This window comes from Schistocerca cancellata, chromosome 5 (genome assembly GCF_023864275.1).
Source record: "Schistocerca cancellata isolate TAMUIC-IGC-003103 chromosome 5, iqSchCanc2.1, whole genome shotgun sequence".
In the NCBI taxonomy this organism is placed as follows: domain Eukaryota; kingdom Metazoa; phylum Arthropoda; class Insecta; order Orthoptera; family Acrididae; genus Schistocerca; species Schistocerca cancellata.
In genome coordinates, this window is record NC_064630.1 from 576586270 (window position 1) to 576604672 (window position 18403).

Consider the following 18403-nt stretch of genomic DNA (forward strand, 5'->3'; position numbering starts at 1 on the left):
TTCGAACTAGCTTATTGGAACCGACCCTTGGTCTCGTTCTACAGTTTTCACCTCCAGCATGTCCATTCGTTACCAAATTCACTCTTTCTTGGAGCTTCCGGATGTGTCGTATAAACCTACCGCTTTCCTCGAATTGAATAAAATATCTCTCTTCAGACTGTTTGCCATTGCTCTATATTAAATTCAGATCATTTATTGGTAAAATGTGGAGTGAGGGCTTAAAGATGCCCCGGTTTGGAATGTGGAAGTTAATTAGCGGTGGTCTTCGTAGTGGTTTTCGAGAGGTAGTGTCAACTGTGCAGTGGTGTCTAGTTTTGCACGTTTCCATATCCTGCCTCTGTCGTCATCAACACAGTCATAGCCGTTTTTGAGATGCAACTGCACTGAAAAGTTCACTTAAGACAAAACTCTCACACATTTGAACCGGAAGGTGTGTATGACGCCAATCCCTAAAACATTTTCGTGGCAATATACTGTTTAACATCTTGCGCACATGAACATCATGGGAAGAGGAGCATTGGACGTTGATGGGCGAGCAAGTCGATGATAGCCTTGTTGGAAGTATGCGCTTGAAGTTGATTAGGGAAACCATAGCAAATCCAAATAAAGATTTGAATGCCATTAGGATTCGAATCCACATCTTACAGCAGACCAGTGCAGTGTCTTAACCACTACGCCACTTGTACTTCGAACAAGAAAAAATTGAAATCGGTAGTTGTGAAATTCGGAGTGGTTTCAACCACGTCGTGCCGTGAAACCCTCTTTTTCTTGTCTTCACACCTCAATCCCATCTACGGGCTTCCATTGCTAGTAAATTCTGCTCTCTCGATCAACACTCGTACTCACTTGTACACAAATTTGCCGACCTCCCGTGTGTGAAATATAAAAATTTAGAACTGGTGTCTTTCATAATACGAAATGCAATTTCAGGTACGGAATAGGAACTAATCGAGAGGCGGGCTAAACTCAGCCTATCACCAGCGAATACCTACGACGAGTACTCCTGCTTAGCGGGGTGGTAACGTGCTCGCCTCCCATGCAAGCGGGCCCGGGTTCGATTCCCGGCCGAGGTGGAGACTTTCTCCGCTCGGGGACTGGGTGTTGTGTTGTCCTCACCATCATTCCATCCTCATCACCGGCGCACAAGTCGCCCAGTGTGGCGTCGACTGAAATAAGACTTGCACATGGCGGCCGAACTTCCCAGGATGGGGCCTCCCGGCCAACGATGCCATGCGCTCATTTCCATTTACCTATGACGAATCACGAAACCTAAAAGAATCACATCTTTAGTGGCTGACTCTAAGGCTCTTCGAGTGTTTCCAGTTGTTACCACAATGTCTTTGAACTGACAGCGCTCCATTTAACGTACCTCAGCTCTTTTCCAAAGAATGAGTGAACTAAGCAATTTATTAGGTTGGTGCATATGTTCGTAGTGTTTTCCATGCTGGTATTCCGATTCCTGTGGGTGTATTTATCGATTGTCATTCTTTATTTGTAGTTTGCTGTTCTATTGGAGTTAACATACTGTCATTTTATTATTTAGAGATAATGAGTGGAGCTGTGGACGCTAGAAAACGAGTTCCAAGTGGAGAAACCGGAACATTTGCAACATATTTTTCTGTTTGAGTTCTGTAGAGGGGTGGCTGCAGCGCAGGCAGCCAGAAACATTTGCGCCGTGTATGGAGATAATGTCATTGGACAGAGCACGGCAAGAAAATACTTTTCTCGTTTTAATGAGGATCGTTTTGACATTAGTGACTCTCCACGTTCAGGAAGACCTTCGGGGTTTGATGAAGATCTTTTAAATGCATTATTCCACAATGATGCACGTCGGTGTACTCGAGAATTGGCAAATGTGATGAACTGTGTACATTCCACCATCGGGCAACATTTGCATGAAATGGGGAAGGTTCAAAATTCGGGTGTATGGCTACGGTACGCTCTAACAAGGGGAGGCCGCCAATTGTGAAATTCAGATTCGATTCATACTGCGCATAATAAAAGCTCATGGCCAGAGGTGTAATGTGGCAAAGCACCAAGATGCACTTCTGAGCCGTTGTCGAGAAAATCGGCAGTTAAAAGAAACCGTTGCGGTGAAATACTCTCTACGATTAACGATTTTCTACAGCGTCGTGGTGCAGCGGTAAGCGCTGGAGTTCGTAATCCGAAGGTCGCCGGATCGAATCTCGCGCCATGCATTTTTTTTTATTATTACTTTTTTGTAATTCAAATATATATATATATATATATATAAAACTATTAATGAATTGCTTATGCATGTTGGTGAAGGCAGATCGCTCTCCAATTGTACCGCCTCCATTTTTCCGTTTGTTTAACAGGGTGTACCAAAGCTCTCCCGTCCGCACTGATTTTCGACGATGTTATAAATGGTTCAAATGGCTCTGAGCACTATGGGACTTAACATCTATGGTCATCAGTCCCCTAGAACTTAGAACTACTTAAACCTAACTAACCTAAGGACATCACACAACACCCAGTCGTCACGAGGCACAGAAAATCCCTGACCCCGCCGGGAATCGAACCCGGGAACCCGGGCGTGGGAAGCGAGAACGCTACCGCACGACCACGAGCTGCGGACGACGATGTTATAAGTTGCGCTAGGGACCACATCTACCTTCTTTCGAAGTTAGCACGCAACTACTCTGTTATGCGGCGGCTCGTTTCGGCCCATTCAAGATCTGTCCTTCAAGTGTAACGAGCGAGTAACGGAGTTTATATTTCATACCTGCCACAGCAAGTTTGTGTTCGTGAGGTCTCTATTCTAATTCGAACGTTTGACTTACGCTATACGTATTCGTTTCGGAATATCGTTTCTACGTCTTCCGTTAACTATACGTGGTTAACATTATGAAGACAATTAATAAAATTTGTGAAATACAACTTTGTTTGCAGAAAACATAATGAAGTTCGAAGTCGCCAGTTTTTCCACGACAAACGACTTTCAACAATTTATTATATGCATAATTGTTGCAACTGATTGCCGGGAAATATATATATATATATATATATATATATATATATATATATATATATTTGAATTACAAAAAACAAATACTAAAAAAAAGGTTGAAAGGAGATCCGATCGGGCGACCTTCGGATTACCACGACGCTGTAGAAAATTACTAATCGTAGAGAGTATTTCACCGCAACGGTTTCTTTTAACTGTTGATTTTCTCGACAACGGCTGAGAAGTGCATCTTGGTGCTTTGCCACATTACACCTCTGGCCATGAGCTTTTATTATGCGCAGTATGAATCGAATCTGAATTTCACAATTGGCGGCCTCCCCTTGTAAGTCAAAATCACAAAAATCAGCAAATGGTCATTTGTGCATCTCTGTTTGTTCGTTATCAAATGGCTTGTGAACAACACCGACCATTGCTGGCCGTATGTGCATCTCCGGTTGCTTGTTATCAATTCGCTCGTGAGAAACACCTGTACCGTTCCTGGTGGCGAGAAATGGTGTGTTTATGTTAACGAAAGGAATGTCTGATCCCAAACAAAGCAGCAACTCGCCGCAAGAAGACCTGCATCTAGTGGAACAGTGACGGTGTGGTGTACTACAAATTGCTTCCCCGAGGCGTAACCATAACTGCTGACATTTATTGTCGACAACTGAGAGGTTTTGAAGACGCAGTCCAAGAACAACGGCCCAGAAGACAGCATGGAGTGATACTACTCCACAACAACACCCGCCCGCGTTCTGCTAGACTGATAGAAGACAGTATGCAGAAGATAGTTTGGAAAGTCATTCAGCACCCATGTTATTCACCTGACCTTGCACCTTCAGATTTTCATATTTTCCGCGCTCTATCAACTTACCTTCAAGGAACTTCCTTTCCGCATAAAAACGTGCTCGGAATGTGACTTGACGAACTCTTCGCCTTGTAACCGCACGATTTCTACAGTCGCGGAATCGAAAGTTACCTCAGCGTTGGCAGACTGTTGCAAATAGTGAAGGGCAGCATATTATTGTTGACTAAAGTCTCTGTTATGTGTAACTGTTGTGTTTACTGAAGTTACGAAAAAACTGTACGAATTTACGCACCATCCTAACAGAAGCCGTGTTTTATGCTGAAACATCATTACTGCTTTGACAGTGTAACAGGTGGTTGAGAAAGAGCGACAGTCAGCTGATCTTCTGGGCCGCACTATAGATCAAGGTTAACAGCTCACGTGGTTGGTTGGTTTGGGGGAGGGGACCAAACAGCGAAGTCATCGTTCCAGCTCACGTGTGCGTGTACTTGTTTTATTTCTCCCCACTATTGAGGAAGCAGCAGGTATTGCATTTTCTCTTAAAGAGGTGCATGGGGGACGTACTTCGACTCAGTTTATCGAATGTATCTCTTTCCATCTGCAATTTCTGTGCAAAGGTCCTTCAGTGTACGACATAAACAGCGTCGTAGGCTCGACAGAGCCACGCCGGCAACAGCTGGGAACTCGGCGTGAACTTGACTGTGGCGGGCCTTGGGACGCAGGATTGTTATGCGGGCGGAAGGCGTGCCGTTGCATAACGTAGGCCGCCGCTGCCGCTGCCACAGCCAGTATTTCTTCTGTCGCCTCCCCTTCTGCTGGACACGCTCGGGCGCGTGGGAGGGCGGCGCGACCAGTGTTTACCGGCTGCTCCGCGCTCCGTTGGACTCGGGGCTCCAGGCTGGAGACCTGTAGGAGCGCTGGAGCGTCAGGAAGGACAAGGGCGCCACAGCGCTGTGGCCTGGCTGGAGGTGCTGCCGGCGTCTCGCTTGTTGTTGCCGATAAGTTGCCGTGGCGGTGACGTATGGGGAAGGGTTCTTGCGCAACAGCCTGGTCAACTTTAGGTTCATTCCATTTATTTAGTAGTGCATTTATTACGCTTGAAAAGATTAGGGCCTGATCTAGCTTGACATCCTTAGTGAATCAACATTACAGTTTTTATAGTAGGGGGAAGTAATGCAAAATCGTGTACCGTAAATTTAATTCATATAAATTACTTTTACAGGTCGATATTCAAAAGCATTATACTAGTGCGGTTCGAGCTGAAACTAATGTCATGGTATAAACAATAACCTCGTTAGGTACAAAATAACCGTCCCCTGGGGTACAATGAAATACCCATTTAAAAAAAAAAAAGAAATAACCTTAAAACAAGAAAAAAACTTTTATTTTACTGACAAAATACACGAAAACACAAAAAATCCTTAAAGATACTACTCAGGGAGATCATAAATCTGTCTTAAATACCAAAACTAGTTTTTGACAAAGAACTACAAATTTTCAAAACATTACACCAATAAAGGAAAGTTGTCACTAACTGGTCGTCATAAAAAACAAAAACACACATTATTACGAACATAAATTACAGATGAACTAGTGGTCTTCTTCCTCAGCATTGAAATATTGTTCATAAGCGCAGCTATTGCTATGAATATAGACAAGTAAAAAATACGTATGCTTCGTTTGGTTTTTCTTCGCCTGATGAATCGAAGAATCTTGTTTTTTTTTTCATTTTTTAACTTTCTAGTGTTTTACGTCTGTTATTTACTCCTTCATCGCCTTCTTTGCGTCTTGGCCCTTTTGGTTCTTCATCATAAAAGTTTTCGTTCTGAGTTTTTCTTTTCTTCTTTGTATTTCCTGCTTTTTCTTCAGCTTCTAAATAGTTTTAGTGTGGAGAGATCTTGTTCTTTGACCTTTCTGTTATTGCTGATTTTCTTTGCACTTCCTACCAAATCAACCCTTGCAGTAGCCGTCACAAGCTTTGGTGACACAGAGAATGACGATGGCGTACCAGAAGTTCCAGGAACAGCAATCAAAGTGTCCGATATCATTTCTGAAGTGCCAGGAACACCTACCAATTCATCTTGTGGTTCTGGAAATTTTTCAGTTATAGAAGATTGATACACTGAAGAGTGGAAGAAACTGGTACTCCTGCCTAATTTCGCGTAGGGCCCCCCACGAGCACGTAGAAGTGCCGGAACACGACATGGCATGGGCTCCACTAATGTCTGAAGTACTGGTGGAGGGAACTGACACCATGAATCCTGCAGGGCTGTCCATAAATCAGTAAGAGTACGAGGAGGTGGAAATCTCTTCTGAACAGCATGTTGCAAAGCATCCCAGATCTGCTCAGTAGTGTTCATGTCTGGGGAATTTGGTGGCCAGCGGAAGTGATTAAATTCAGAAGAGTGTTCCTGGAGCCACTCTGTAGCAATTCTGGACGTGTAGGGCGTCGCATTGTCCTGCTGGAATTGCCCAAATCCGTCGGAATGCACAATGGACATGAATGGATGTATCATATCAGACAGGATGCTTACGTACGTATCAGAGTCGTCTCTACACGTATGAGGGGTTCCATATGACTCGAACTGCACACGCCCCACACCATTAAAGAGCCTCCACCAACTTGAACACCCCCCTCCTGACATGCAGGGTTCATGGATTCATGAGGTTGTCACCATACCCGTACACGTCCATCCGCTCGATACAACGTCAAACGAGACTTTTCGACCAGGCAACGAGTCGTCAAGGGTACACGAGTGCGTCTTCGGCTCCGAAAGCCCATATCGATGATATTTCGTTGAATGGTTCGCACGCTGATAGTTGTTGATGGTCCAGCTCTGAAATCTGCAACAATTTGCGGAAGGGTTGCACTTCTGTCACGTTGAATAATTCTCTTCAGTCGTCATTGGTTCCGTTCTTGCAGGATCTTTTTCGGCCGCAGCGATATCGGAGGTTTGACGTTTTGCCAGATTCCTGATATTCAAGGTACACTCCTGAAATGGTCGTAAGGGAAAATCACCACGTTATCGCTACCTCATAGGTGGTGTGTCCCATCGCTCGTGCGCCGACTATAGCACCACATTCAAACTTGGTTACATCTTGATAACCTGCCATTGTAGTAGCAGTAACCGAACTAACAGCTGTGCCAGACACTTTTTGTCTTGTATAGGCGTTGTCAACAGCACCGCCGTATTCTGAACGTTTACATATCTCTGTATCTGAATAGGCATGCCTATACCAGTTTCTTTGGCGCTTCAGTGTAGCAGGCTTCCAATAATGACGAATATCTGTAACTCCCCAAAATAGCGGCTGCTAGTAGTTTCGAGCTTTATCAGATCAATATCAGCATTAGTCACAGAGATCTGGAACTACCCAGTTTGACCTTCGTACCCGATTTTACCCAATTCTCCCCTATAGGAGCAGTATACAATATCTGACAAGAAAAGTAAAGCAGCTATTACTGGAAGAGGAAATTACAAAGAATTTTGCAGTATGACCCCTATTCTCAGTATGACGTTGCACCCAATTTGTTGGGACGAGTGTGAAAGGCCGTTATACAGTCTCCTGTTGCAAGGTAGCCCACAACAGTTGTAACTGGTCCTTCCTCCTCTGGGTAGAGTTAGTGGGACGGAGTCGATGTACGAGCTGGTCTCAGAAACGTTCGTCTGGGACGGATTGTGGAAGCTTGCTTGGTGCGCAATACTACCTTGCGGTTGTCAGACGTCGTCGACAGCAATCTTGACGGGAGATACGAGTATGTCTGTCAGGTGATGATAGCGCTGCATCAAACGAGAATGCAGCATTTCCGTGTCCTTCACAGTAATTGATAAACATCTGTATATACCCTACCAGATCTGGTAACAACATTAGTATACACTGGTGGCCGATCCACGTGTCACAAAGAAATGCAACTCCGACCACGTCTTCCGGGTGCTTCACTTTCTATGTCAGACAGTGTATAATAATGGTAGTAACTTGGAGAATATCAAGCTGGCTTCAGACCAGGAAGATCCTGCGCCGAATAAATTTTTAACCTCAAAACAACAATGAACTATTTATCTACAAGGAGCAAGAAATATTTCATAACATTCATTGATTTCAAAAAAGCTTATGACTCAATCGATAGGGACCCACTCATCAAAACACTTCGAGAATATGAAATAGATGAAACAACAATCACCATAATCAAAGAAACATTAACAAATACAACATCAAAAGTAAAATTCCAAGGAGAAATTTCACGGCATTTCGAGGTCAAAACCGGCGTCAGACAAGGAGATGCGCTGTCCCCGGTACTCTTCAACTGTGTTCTGGATAAAGTCATAGCAGAATGGAGAAAACTCACGCAAAAACATGGAGTTGAGAAAGTCCAAATTGGAGGGATGTGCTACAAAGTCATTGAAACCAACTGTTTTGCCTTCGCTGACGATCTCGCCTGTTTAGCTTACACACAAAAAGACACAATAAAACAAATAGAATTACCTAAAGAAACTGCTGAAAAAGCAGGCTTGCAAATTTCATTTGAAAAGACAGAAATCATTACAAATATCAAAAATCCACCATAGAAAATAACTACGAAATACGGGAAAATACAGGTATCTAAACATTTTAAATATCTTGGTGAACTAATTCAGCCTGTAGCAAAAGGTCATCCAGCCTGCAGGGCTAGAATACAAAAACTAGAGACAGCAACTCACTACTGCAGACAAATGTATTCAAAAAAATGTATATCCAAAAACATTAAACTCAGACACTACCAGACTTTCATTAGACCGCAGATGCACCAGAAACACTGGCAAATTTTACATACGCCGAACAGATAGAAAATCGTGAAAGAAGAATTGTGAGGACAATTCTTGGACACAGGAAAATAACAGATGATCAAGGCAAGCCCGTATACAGACTAAAAAGCAACAAAGAAGTGTATACGAAATGCAGCAAAATTACAGACGAAATTAGAAAAAGAAGATGCTCCTTTTATGCTCACATCATGAGGATGAACCCGAATAGGCTTACAAAACAAATATTTTCGTACATCACAAATCTAAAAAATAAAAATTTATGGTTTATCAACACAGAAAGAGATCTAAAAGAAATGGACATAGATCAGGAAACAATATTTAACAGAAACCTTTTTAGAAAAAAACTGAATTCATTCACGGGTTTCGGTGTGAAAATTAAGAAGACTTGTGGAACTAAATGGTCTGAAGAGAGAAAAGCCGCCTTCAGCGCAAGAATGAAAGAAGTGTGGACTGAGAGAAAGAAGACTTCTCAGAAGCGCAAGAAATAACTGTTTTCACGGTCTTTTTTAACGGCCAAATTTGTATAATAATAATGGTAGTAATAACAACATAATAATAACAGTAATTTGAAAATACTTACGGTAATGAATATACAGAATTTAAGAAACTTCCGTCTTTGTTCTTGTCGACCGAGAGTAACAGAAACGTTTGGTAACATTGTAGTAGGCATCAAAGTGGGAAAAGAATTGTATGGACAGAGAAGGAGCGAGGAATAGTAGGGTAAGAGAAGCAGATGAAAAGGAAGGAATAAAACACAAATAGAAAGGATGAGAAAAACACAGACAGGCACTGGTTCCCTGTTGGACAGAAAGAAACCGGCTGTGATCTGTCGAGAGGAAAGCTAAGCCGCTAATAACTGATAAATCTTTAATCTCTTCTTGAATGCAGAGTGGTTTTGGATCGTGCTGCATGTTACAGGATAATTCGTTGCACAATAGTATGGCTAAAATGGAGAAGAAGGTGGGGAAAGATGCTGGACGTATCCGATCTGCAGTTTACACGAGCGGCTTCCTTGTCTCAGTCGACTTCTCGTGGCAAGTGAGTCTTCTGCAGTGCCCTTGGCTTTTTGTTCTTGCACTGAGTGTCGTGTCAAGAGTGGTTATTTTTCTTTATACGTCGGGAATAAAACTGAATATTTTGTGAGTGCTGTCTGTCGTGCAGTTTCTCACCCGAATGGTAAAAGTGAAGTTACACGAGGCACAATCAAGTTAAAAAAAACGTTTAAAGAACTATATTGACAGAATTAAGCAACTAGAAAAAAGAAGTTTATTAATGAGCAGAGTAAAATTCACACTGCATGTTCTTCACAAAGATTGTATGGTATATTTCCACACTGTTGAGATCTGAAAGAACAAGGAAATATGTCATTCAAACATTTCAGTATATCAACATTTATTTGGTCGACAATATATACACATGCTAACACGTAAAACAATATTCAGAAAACACTAAACGACGCCTTTTTACATCAGCCTTCGTATCTTATTTTCTTTGTAAGCCCTAAATTGCATCGAAAGTTATTTTTCTCGTTCAGTAGATCTGAATTCTCCACGGTTCAAACAATTTCCATCAAAAAAGAATTCATCTGTTTACGTCGTAATTGATGCACTCTGTAGGCTTTCTCCCCCACGAATTGTAGAATTATATTAATAGTAGACTTGCCCTTTTATTTTTCCCTTATAGTGGCATCATACGCTAACTGCTCTTCTTCGTTCATAACACCATGCTTCCTTCAACATTAGTTTTCGATCAATAAACGGGAATGCCGTGGAGCGAACCTAATGTCTGACGTCACTAGGACAGCTTGTTTTCGTGTACTGTGGAACTGGGAAGATTGTATCTCCGAGCAAAACCGATCTTCCTTATTCTCCTAAACATTGTACTGCCAGACGTTTTCTGACAGTCAGTGAATTTGTTCATGGGACACAGTCACTGTAAGATTGCTTGAGGAGAACGATTTTATGTGTTTCATTTAATGTACAAATTCCTAGTCAGCAAGAGCGCTGGTGAACATGCCGTTGTGCAGATTGCTTCTGTGATGATGTTACAGACTTTTATGGATGATGGGGAGGAGTAAGTATATCAGTCTGAGGCAAGAGACCAGGGTCCGGAAACGACAGAGTCGAAAGTTACAAGCGAAAATCATTCTGATACCTCTGACAGTGGACTACTTCTGCTGCAAGCTCTTAGCTTTCCATATTTTGAGAGAAGGTAGTGTGGACAAAATCACAAAACTAATGTCCAGTAGACATGGGCTCTAAAGTGCATACTTTAAGAGCTATAAGCACTTGTTCGTGTTTGCTACTGTGAAACACGTCTGCACTACTGAACAAGTGCTCATCGCTCTTGATGTATGTATTGTAAATCCCTTCTTTGTCAGACAATTTTTTCTTGTTTTGTTCCATACTACATCCTCGCAAAATACGGAAAGAAAGCAGCATGCAGTGGAAGAGTTATACGAACGATTTTTTCATATAACTTTCGACTCGGTCGTTACTGGACCCGATCAAAAAATTGTTAATTTTTAATTATATCACAGAAAAAAATGTTTTTTATCATTTGTTATCTAACTTCAAACTTAAATTTAAAACAATCTCGGGACCGATGTCTTGCCAGTAGCACTGTCGATAGCAGGCAAAAATCGTCGAGATCCTTGATTCCCGGAATAGATGAAATGTCTACGTAGACAGAATTTAGTTTGTAAGTAATCCTTAGTGAGCGAGTCCTATTGGCACCTGTCGAGCGTGTAATGTTTGAATTACTTTTATTATTTTGCATTTATTCCAGCTGATTTTGAAACCTTCCACAGACTGGATAAAGACTCAAAAGGACCTATGGTAGTGTGTCATAGTTTTTTTTTATCTACGGATAGAAAACATGCCGCTCAACCCCCTAAAATCAACATCGTTATCATCAGTAGTTACGGAATTGCGTTGAAATGTCCCCTTTGAAAAATTATGAACGACTGTGTTAGTAAACTTCTACGTTATTTGATTTGCAAACAGCTGAGCAAAACTCAACGTACTCAAACAGTTTTCTCTTTATTTATTCTGATCATCACTAAACTGACACACAATATTTTTAGCGCAACGCAATCTGCCTTTCAATAATCCCTACAAAAGAATGGCCCTGACTGACAATAACCTATACCTTTCACAAATCACTTACCTCACAAAAAAATCTGCGTTACTCGAACTACTGCATTACAGCGAGCGGCAATACTGCCACCTAAATAAAAGATTCTAACTACTGAAGGCACTATCTACTGATAGGCATAGTTAGCAAATGAAAGATTTTGATGGAGAACAAACAATGTATTTACCTTAATAATGTTCATAAGTCATTTTGTGACATCCAATTAAACAAATTTCCTTTTTCTGACGGACACACGTCCAGATTGCAGATTGTCCGCTCAAAACTCTGGCATCTCTCTCCCCACATCCATCACTGCTGGCGGCTCACCTACAACTGCCGAACGCTACGCGCTGTCCAAATCCAACTGCCCAACACTACACAATCGAATATGAGTCCAACCAGCCACAGACTGCACACAGCACAGTCAGTGATTTTCATACAGAGCGCTACATGATTACCAACATAAAAACCTAAACAACCTACTTACAGTCTATTTCAGTGATCCTTAAGATAGTAGACATGGATTTTTTATTTTCAGAAATTCTGTCTTCTAAAAATAGAAAAAAAGACAGCACTGACCGAAGGCGCTAAGCTGCACAGTCATCGCGCAGCTGCCCTCGGTCGTTTTAGCTGGCTGCTACTAAGTATGTCTGGCTGTGAGGGTCGGCGCGACGTTGAAGAGAGCTGGCTTAAAGTAAACGGCCTCTGTGTGGGCTCGCGTGCATCCGTGCAGCCGTGCAGGCGAGTGTTTGCCCTCCTCCGCGCGACCTCCCGGCGTCTGCAGACGGCGACCCGCCGCCTCTGCGCCAGCAGTAGACTAGTCTCAAGGCCGCCCCCTGCGAGCTCCACAGGGCGCCGCCGGTAAATCGTCTGCTCGTCTGGGAATCCGATGGAAAAATGGAAATGAGCGTTTGGCGTCATTGGCCGCGAGGCCCCTTGCGGGGGAGGTCCGGCCGCCTTGGTGCAGGTCTCATTACATTCGGCGCCACATTGGGCGACCTGCGCGCCGGATGGGGATGAAATGATGATGAAGACAGCACAACACCCAGTGCCTGAGCGGAAAAAAATCTCCGACCCAGCCGGGAATCGAACCCGGGACCGTAGGACGGCAATCCGTCACGCTGACCACCGGTATTGTTCGTTGCGTTTGGGCTGGGCGGACGTCACAAGACATCCGTTCAAGTTGATCGTTGATTCCTTTATTCAGTTTTTTTATTACAGAGGGAGAGCAGCCCTCTGACCGAACACGCTGAGCTACCGTGCCGGCTGCCACTCAGCTATCGAGGCGGACTGGGAATCGCATGTCAAGTATAAAAGTAGGATGACACCGCGAGTACCACTTCATCATTCTGAGGAAACAACGGTTCCTTGGATACTAACTTCTAACGACACCATCCGGATCTGTAACGGTAAAAAAATGGCTCTGAGCACTATGGGACTTAACAGCTATGGTCATCAGTCCCCTAGATTTTAGAACTACTTAAACCTAACTAACCTAAGGACATCACACAACATGCAGTCATCACGAGGCAGAGAAAATCCCTGACCCCGCCGGGAATCGAACTCGGGAACCCGCGCGCGGGAAGCGAGAACGCTACCGCACGACCACGAGCTGCGGACTGTAACGGTATCTAGAGGAAGTAAGTCATAGACAGATTCTTAGGCACCTTCGTGTTAGGAAGCTATATTTAAAACAAAATCATCTCTCCACTGGTAAAACACCAGGAAGGAAACGAAAGTTAGTATCAAGTCCTTCTCGCGTTAACACTAGCAACGAGTGTTAGCCGCTGGTGACAATTTGAAATCCAAAAAGAATCTGAGAGCAGTCAGGGAGCAGTACGTCAGAAGCAGTATACGTGCAGCTCAGACAATTTACGGGAAGGCAGCCGGGTAACGTCCCAGACAACCGCCGATATTTGGAACGTGAACGTCCTGCCACTTTCAAAGCACCGTAGCACACTGTTTACTTGTAACGGAGTCTATGTGGTCGTTCTACACCTACATCCATATACACTCAGAGCAAGCGAGCGTATGGTGCGTGGCGGAGGGTACCTTACACCGCAATCAGTCATTCACTCGCAAATGGAACGAGGGGAAACGACTGTCTGTCTGCCTCCGTATGAGCCCTAATTTCTCTTATCTTCTTTTTCCTTGCGAGAAACGTACGTTGGCGGCAGTAGAATCGTCGTTCAGCCAACTTCAGATGCCAGTTTTGTCAATTTTCTCACTAGTGCTCCGCGGAAAGAACGTCGCCTTCCTCCAGGCATTCCCATTTGAGTTCACGAAGCGTCTCTGTAGTACTCACGCGTTGATCGAACCTACCGGTAGCAAATCTGAATTGGTTCAATGTCTTCCTTTCAAACGACTTGGTGCAGATCCCAAACACTCGAGCAGTACTCAAGAATGGATCGTTCTACTATTCAGTAGGCGGTCTTTTTTACAGATGAACCACACTTTTCCAAAATTTTTCCAGTAAGCCGAAGTCGACCATCCGTCTTCCCTAACACACTTCTCACGAGCTCGTTCCATTTCAAATCGCATTGGAACATTGCGCCTAGGTATTTAATCGGAGTGTGTCAAGCATGCCCCTAATAATGCTGTGTTCGAACACTATGGGATTGTTTTTCCTACTCATCGGCATTAATTTATATTTTTTCTCATTTGCAGCAAGCTGCCATTCATCACATCAACTAGGAATTTTGTCTGAGTCATCTTGTATGCTTCTACAGTCACTACACTCTACAAGCAACTTGACTCCCAGGAGAACGTCCATCCGGTGACCGTAACCGCGTTAGTCTCTTGGAGAGAAGTCGACTGGAGACCGAAGAATCGAATCGCGACGCACTTTGTGTGCTTCGCGTATACCTTACCATCATCAGCAGACACCTGCAGATTGCTGCTCATCCTGTCATCAGATCGTTTACCTACACAGAGCATAATAGCAGTCCCATCACAATCTTCTTGGGCCACTCCTGACGATACCCTTGTCTATAATGAACACTCGCACTCGAGGACATCGCACTGGCTTCTACCACTTAACACATCTGGGAACGTATACTATATGCTCATATCTTCCATAACAGTCTGCAGTGGGGCACCATGCCATCGCATCCCGGCAATCTAGGAATATGGAATTTCCCTGTTGCCCTTCATCCACGGGTCGTAGGATGTCGTGTGAGGAAAAGGCAAGGCGAGTTTCGCACGAACTATGCTTTCTAAAACCGACATGATCTGTGAACAGAAGCTTTTCTGTCTCAAGGACGTTGCTTCAGTTTTTATCAGATGAAGCCTCTTTCTGCCAATAGTCTGTGGCTGCGAGTATCACTATATCATTCCGTGTAGCGTGAATGTTAATGCTCGTATTTCACATCCCTGAGGTACTCTTCATACATTACCTCTGTGTCTGTAGATGAATTCAGGATGACGTGCTTGCTCTCGGTGTAAGGAAAATATCAGTTAAATTGGACACATAATTAACGATATCATTCGAAAGTAATTCTTTAAAAGATGTCGGTGACATAAAGACAAAAAGATTCTCGAAAGTCTGGAAACATGGAATGCATCCCGTTGATTCTACATATTGCATTCAAAGCTGGTAAACATCACGCTAATAATTTAGTGCGGTACGTATTGACATAATATGACATCAACAGGGGAATGTTTGTTGCAACAGTTAAGGATGACACTATGGTATCGTCAGTTCTGTATGGATACATGATGCGGAAGGCAAGGGCGAAAATAGATAAAAAGCTTCAAAGAAATTGACTCATCACTCAGGAAGTCAGTCTACTTCACAAGCAAGGAGACAGAAAATGTATAAAAGACTACATGCATATCGGCCTTCTCTCCCTGCTGTTGTAGAGAATTACAACTATAGTTAGACGCAGAAAGAAAATGTTAGATTTTAATGAGAATTATGAGAATATAGTCAGGATTAGGGAGGCAGACAAGATTAAATTAAGCAACCAGTTCGTGAAGGGATTGCAGACGTAGGTAAAGATGCAAATACTGACGAAAATATTTCCTTAAATTTTCTTCATAGCGGGTACCAAAGCAATGAATTTATTAAAATAAGATGGCTTTCCCTATTTTTATTTGTTCAAAATTAGTTTCGGCCTTCTAGGCCATTCTACAGTGATTCTTTGATTCTCCAATAGAAAACTATGCCTTATGAGTTGAAATGGCAGCTTCACCAACACAAACAGGAGACATAAATCTAAAGTCAAGGCCATTTTAGTACATATGGAATAGTCTGATATTGCAGAAGCACTTGAGAATGGACTGCAAGGCTCAGACTGTTTGTGAACTAAAACTTCCTGGTAGATTAAAACTGTGTGCCCGACCGAGACTCGAACTCGGGACCTTTGCCTTTCGCGGGCAAGTGCTCTACCAATTGAGCAACCGAAGCACGACTCACGCCCGGTACTCACAGCTTTACTTCTGCCAGTACCTCGTCTCCTACCTTCCAAACTTTACAGAAGTTCTCCTGCGAACCTTGCAGAACTAGCACTCCTGAAAGAAAGGATATTGCGGTGACATGGCTTAGCCACAGCCTGGGGGATGTTTCCAGAACTTGCCCGCGAAAGGCAAAGGTCCCGAGTTCGAGTTTCGGTCGGGCACACAGTTTTAATCTGCCAGGAAGTTTCATATCAGCGCACACTCCGCTGCAGAGTGAAAATCTCATTCTGTTTGTGAACTAATACATTATTTCCAGCAAAAGTGGAAAATGCCACATTCTTCTAAAGTCCGGAAATATCAAAACATTCTGTAAGTGAAAAGAAAAGTAAGAAAAGAAAATCGCAACGAGAATGAGAAGGCGAGGGTTTCAAGCAGACAATATTAGGAACAAGAAAGGGTACACTGAATCTTAAAAAAAGAAAATCAAGAAAATCTATTAGTAAATGTCCTCGAGAGGATGTCAGAATATGTACCGGAAACAGAGAAACTACTGAAAATAATAAGAGTATGAGGAAGGAGAAACAAGAAATTCTGTTGGGTAGACATCACATTTTATCATGCAGGATGGCAGATGGTACCAAACTAACAGCAAGAGAAATAGTGTAAAGATTCCAAGACTTCTTAAACTGTTCATATAGTTGAAGAGATGAGCGAGAATAGTAAATAACGAAATTATCCGAGACGTAGTGCCATTCGTGGTAAGAACACCTGACAGGTGCCATGATGGTGGTATTTAAGTAGGAATGGTAAAAGCTGGAGGCATTATAACACAAAGGTAACCTGAAAACTTATTTATAAAATGTTTGTGAGGGAGAAACATTTGAAAAAAGTGGAATGGAGATACAATGATTCTACTTCACAGTAAAGGAGATGATGAGACATGAAAAGGCTTCAGACCTATCATCTTCCTCTCCGTGTTATACAAGCTAGTTCTAAAATTATAACCAAGTACAGACACAAACTATTAGATACAAAAAAACAAGCTCGCTTTAAAAGTAAATGTAGCACAACGGACAATTTGCAATTCGTAAACGAAATTACGTAACAGAGCAATGAGTATGAAGTATCTTTTTGTCTGAGATTGCTAGCGCAAAACCAAAACTCCAAAACTGGAGGTAGTGTTACAGTTTCTTCCTATTGCATACACTTTAACGAACATAACATCCGTCTTTCTTTTAGGAAGATCTACAGACATATCAGAAGATAAGAGTGAGTGGTAAGAGAAAGGAGTCGTGTGATATGGCTCGCTGGGAGACCCTTAGGAGTACGTTCATCCGCTTAGTCGAAATGGGTTTCTTCCTCAAGGCACAATGCAATGGCTTCTTTCCTTGCAGAGTGTGTGAGATGTACCATTAGTGTATCTGTTAAGTGCAGGTGCCTGTAATGGAGGGATGTACACAGTCCCAGTACTTAGCCTACTCCGCACATGTAGGACCAACGGGAACGGGCCGTCGAGCTTAACGTGTAACCCCCCCCCCCCCAACCGCAGTATCACATACACTCACTATGTGGACAAGCGAACAGGGCACTTATGAGATGTAAGGTCCTTTAGACCACCACCTCTCGTCTGCTTACAGCTCAAAAACACTCGGTGAAAATTTCTTCTGCCACCAGGACTCGAACAGCCTACTTCCGAGTCGAACGCCACAGCAGAGGCGTCGGATACTGACCTCGGTTATAGAAGCAGGAAGTGGTAAGAGAGACCGGAGTCACTTAACATAGGGTGTTTACCCATGGGCATTGGCGTGCCAGTGAGTTAGGGTGGGGGATACTACTAGACCATCCATTTCCACTTTACTTCTATGGAGTATTATATAATTATTACTAGATTTACTTTTATCGAGTGGATAACAAAAAATATTAGCCGTATTTTGGAACTGAATGTTTGTTATTTCTACCAGACATGTTTTATCTATTCGTCGTCAATGATCTATTAAATAAACGATAACTGCTTAACTATACATATTTTGTTATGACACACGTCGAACTCCTTGGTAGCACACGGAAGTTATCTTACTATATAAAGTTGTAGGACTGTGATCTACCGTTTAGTTTTATGTTTGCAGTTCTTTTCGTGTACCCCTTGCCTCTTGTGTAGCGACCAGATGAACACAATATAAGTTTCCATCTGACTGTACGTCACAATTAGGAATATTACTAAACATAATCTTGCTTGCTACGGAGTAAACTTGACCTTGCTGCAGCATTATCAAAGGAGGATAGCAGAGGAGC